Below are 5275 nucleotides of genomic sequence, written 5' to 3'. Positions count from 1 at the left end.
TATCCAATTAAAAAAAAAGAATGTGCGTACACAGATTTTTTCGAAACAAAAAATAATTTTTCATAACTAGGGTTGCCATATTGGATCAGTAGCACAAGAGCTGTGAAAAGTGTGATCATGGTACGCAAATTAATGCATTTCAAGTATTTATATAAATAAATCGGTTTTTAATCTGGAAATACTTTTCGAGTAGGGTTGCCATATTATATCACACTCCTACCCTGTCGGAAACACCAACAACGAAAATGAGAACTCTCCATTTGTGTTATAAAATCAGATCAAGCACTTCGCAAAAATGTGAGCATCAAATATTATTTTTTTTTATGGTGACTATGTACCGTAAAATTGTGGGGAAATTACACTGATATATTTTTGAACTTTTGTTTAAAAAATTTAATTTTTTCCCTTGACTTATCACATAAAAGATCTCTTTTATTCCAGATGCAGTTTTTGTTTTATTATTTCTCCTCATTAAAATATTGAAACAAGTAAATTTCATTCACAAAACATAACGACTCTATCTTATCTTCTTAAAAATTTGAACACAAGCTTTTTAAGTGGGTTTTTTTTTTTTAGGGAAAATTTCCAACTTTGCTCGTTAGCGGTTTTTCGGCAAAATTTCTTTGCGAATTATTCACTATTAAAGTTTCACAACAATTATGCATTTTATGCCATGCAACGGCAAACAAAACCGCATAATTTTTAACGAGCAAATGCCAGTTTGGCGCATGAGACTTAGGAGAATGTGGCATTTTATTTACGCTCCTCACAATTTTCTTTAATTTTTGTTTGCTGTTGTGCGGATATGCGGATATGCGAATGTGTGTTTAAGTGATTTCGTTGGCAACACTGTCTTCGATGTATTTGTTAAAGGCGCGTGTAAATCAGAAGTCGGCAAGAAAAAAAAACGCCGTATACGAAATGAGGACCGAATATTGTAAGTGAGGTGCCAGATATGAAAGTAATAAAATTTTGAGTGAAAAATGAAATGAAAAATGAAGGTTGAACGCCAGCAGCACAAGGCTGGAGAAAGTGAAAGAGTTGCTGAGTAAAGTACTAAAATGCTCGGTAGCGTGGAATACTAATGGCCTATCTACCAACCACCGATGCTGCCAGCCAGCACACGCACTTTGTTGCATACCACAACGCGTACGCACCGACAGATGGCTGTGGGCCATCAGCATGCAACAAACAAATAAGTGCAAATGCGTTATTGTTGTTATATTGCTTTTTTTTTGCTTATGCGCCACTTTCGACGATTGCCGAGAACACTTATGAGAATATGTGGCTGTTAATAAATGAAGGTAGAGCAAAAGGCGATGCTCAGAGAAAGGGGAGTGGGGAGAGTAGCTTGCATGGCTCAAAGGGAAATATAGAACGTGTTGCATAATTTTACATGCCATAAAGGATGGTGTGTAAAACTTTAATTTGTAATACAACGCAGCTGTGTGAGCACTAAACTAAAAAAGCTTGGCAATGGGTTGTAGGCGGCGGAGGCAGGTAACCGAAGTGAGGCAGGAAGTACTGCTATGTAGGCGCTTACGGCCTTAACATATTTTTTTTGCCTACTTTTGGTCGCTCATATTTTTTGAAAGCTCGTGTGCGTGGTTTGCTATAGAAATATGTGCACATGCATGTGCATTAGAGTGGTCCAACAAAAAATTTTCCCAGATAGGGTTTGTGGCACCTTCCAAAATTTGTCCTCTTGCCGATTGAGGTGCTGGTACAAACTTTACGTTTCTAAGTATAAATTTAGAGGATGCTCATGATGCTCATATTTTACTCTAGAAGTAATGTGTACATATATTAATCAAACAGTAGGTTAAGCAACCTAATAACATTTAAAATTTAAATTATCTAAAAAATATCACAAGCTTCAGTTGTTATGGCAATAGTAGCTTTTTATAAAAATCGCCAATATTTTTTCCAGTTTCACAGTGATCCAGTAGCGCATTTCAAGGTCATTGAGCACCCTGTATTGGTTACAGTAGAAAATTGAAAGTTGGTGTAGACATTGCAGATATCAAAAGGGAAAAACTAAGGGGTGGCCTCGTTTTCTTGGATGAAATTTTTCTCCCCATATAAAAATTGGACCACTCTAATGTATGTACAGAATTTTTCATTGTGCATATCTCAGGGAATATTTGTGATAGAGTACTGAAACTTGGTATGGAGATATACATACATACATATGTATATAATAAATTCCAAACTCCTGAAGGAGGGTTGCCACCTGTTTAAAAAATGAAATTCAAATTGAATTAAGAGAATTATTTATTTGAAAATTATATTAAAAGAGTTGTATAAGCCTCTTGTAACTTGAAAACTTTTTAACTTTTTAAAAGAGTTGCCACCTGGTTGAAAAGTCAAATTTAAACTAATTATTCGACAGCTATCTGAAAAATTAAAATATGGGTGTCAAATGAAAGATTGTTAAGAAACCATTCAAGATATTATTGACATGTTTTACAAGGGTTGCCAACCGTTTCAAAATTAAATTCAATTAATTTAAATGTAGAATGTATCACAATATGGGTGTCAGACGAAAGGGGTCTAATAAAGTTTCAGCTGGTAATTATTATGAATGGGTTTGCCACCTGTTTTAAAAGTCGAATTAAAATTAATTATACTCAAGTTAAATTGTGAAACGTAAGAGTATTTGGAAATGTTCTACTTAAACATGTAGAATTTTCTGAGGGATTTTAAGAGTGTTGCCAACTGTTTTAAAACTTATTTCAAATACAATTATACTATAAGTTAAAGAAGTTATTGCAAAATACATAGGTCTTAATGGAGGGAGTCTTGAAAGGGCTTTATACATACTTACATATGTATAGCAGGGTTTCCATATATTTGAAAATTTAAATTCAACTTGAGTTATCTTCTTCTTCTTCTTAATTGGCTCTGTAACCGCCTAAGCGATTTTGGCCGAGTCCAAAACAGCACGCCAGTCATTTCTCTTCTGTGCTAACTGACGCCAATTGGAAACGCCAAGTGAAGCCAAGTCCTTCTCCACCTGATCTTTCCAACGCAGAGGAGGCCTTCCTCTTCCTCTGTTACCAGCATCGCGGCCCGCGTTGAATATTTTCAGAACAGGAGCGTTTCTGTCCATCCGAACGACATGGCCAAGCCAGCGGAGCCGCTGAATTTTAATTCGCTGCACTATGTCTATATCGTTGTAAAGCTCATACAGCTCATCGTTAAATCGTCTGCGATATTCGCCATCACCAACGCGTAAAGGTCCGTAAATCTTTCGCAGAATCTTTCTCTCGAAAACTCCAAGAGCCGCCTCATCAGATGCTTTCATTGTCCATGCTTCCGCGCCATACACCAGCACAGGCATGATGAGTGACTTATAGAGTGTGATCTTTGTACGACGAGAGAGGACTTTACTTCTCAATTGCCTACTCAGCCCAAAGTAGCACTTGTTGGCAAGAGTGATTCTCCGTTGGATTTCAAGGCTGACATTATTATTGGTGTTAATGCTGGTTCCCAAATAAACGAAGTCGTCTACTTTTTCAAACTTGTAACTGTCAACAGTGACGTGGGTGCCAAGACGCGTATGCTCTGACTGCTTGTGTGCTGACAGGAGATACTTCGTTTTGTCCTCGTTCACCACCAGACCCATTTGCTTTGCATCTCTATCCTATCCCGAGAAGGCAGAACAGACGTAGCCCTTGTTTTTACCGATAATATCGATGTCGTCGGCATACGCCAGCAATTGTACGCTCTTATAAAGTATTGTGCCTGAGCGGTTCAGTTCTGCGGCTCTTATTATCTTCTCCAACATAAGATGAAAGAAATCACACGACAGGGAGTCCCTTTGTCTGAAACCTCGTTTGGTATCAAACGGCTCGGAGAGGTCCTTCCCTATTCTGACGGAGCTGGTGGTATTGCTCAACGTCATTTTACACAGCCGTATTAGTTTCGCGGGGATACCAAATTCAGACATCGCGGCATAAAGGCAACTTCTCTTCGTGCTGTTGAAAGCGGCTTTGAAATCGACAAATAGATGGTGTGTGTCGATCCTATACTCGCGGGTCTTTTCCAAGATTTAGCGTAATGTGAATGCCTGATCTATGGTGGATTTTCCAGGCCTAAAGCCACACTGATGAGGTCCAATCAGTTCGTTGACGGTGGGCTTCAGTCTTTCGCACAATACGCTCGATAAGACCTTGTAACCTATGCTTAGAAGGCTAATTCCGCGGTAGTTGGCGCGTATGGTGGGGTCGCCTTTCTTGTGGATTGGGCAGAGCACACTTAAATTCCAGTCGTCGGGCATGCGTTCATCTGACCATATTCTGCATACGAGCTGATGCATGCACCTCATCAGCTCCTCGCCGCCGTACTTGAATAGCTCGGCTGGCAGGCCGTCAGCTCCAACAGCTTTGTTGTTTTTCAGCCGCGTAATCGCTATTCGTACCTCGTCATAGTCAGGCGGTGGGACAGCTACTCCATCATCATCGACTGGGGACTCGGGTTCGTCTTCCTCACTACTTTCGGCGCTGCTACCATTCAGTAGGTTATAAAAGTGTTCCCTCCACAATTTAAGTATATTCTGGACATCGGTCACTAGGTCGCCATTGTTGTTCTTACAGGAGTTCGCCCCGGTCTTGAAACCTTCCGTAAGTCGCCTAACCCTCTGGTAGAACTTTCGGGCGTTCTTCCTGTCGGCCAGCATCTCAAGCTCTTCGCACTCACGTATTTCGGCCTCTCTCTTCTTATTGCGGCAAATACGTCTCGCTTCCTTCTTCAGTTCCCTATAACGGTCCCACATGGCTCGCATTGCGCCCGATCGCAGCGTGGCCCTCTAGGCGGCATCTTTTTTCTCTGCGGCTTCTTGACATTCCTCATCGTACCAGTTGTTCTTTCGGGCTCGCTGAAATCCAACTACTTCTTCGGCGGCGGTACTTAATGATCGGGAAATGTGGTTCCACTGCTTGTTGGATTGTTGAAGAGTGCTCTCAGAGAGCAGGTGTGTGAGTCGAGTGGCGAATAAATTGGCCGTCTGTTGTGATTGCAGCTTTTCGACGTTAAGCTTTCCTTGCATTGTTGGGCGCACATTTTTTGCTGCACAGAGGCGGGTGCGTATCTTGGCTACAACAAGATAGTGGTCCGAGTCGATGTTTGGCCCTCGGAGTGTACGTACCTCTAAAACGCTTGAAGCATGCCTTCCGTCTATCACAACATGATCGATTTGGTTTCTCGTTTTTCGATCTGGAGACAGCCATGTAGCTTGGTGGATGTTCTTATGCTGGAACCTAGTACTACATAT

Source organism: Rhagoletis pomonella, unplaced genomic scaffold (assembly GCF_013731165.1).
Source record: "Rhagoletis pomonella isolate Grant_MI unplaced genomic scaffold, Rhpom_1.0 Rhpom_scaffold_00013, whole genome shotgun sequence".
NCBI classification, from domain to species: Eukaryota; Metazoa; Arthropoda; class Insecta; order Diptera; family Tephritidae; genus Rhagoletis; species Rhagoletis pomonella.
Note: the sequence above shows the minus strand (reverse complement) of the source record.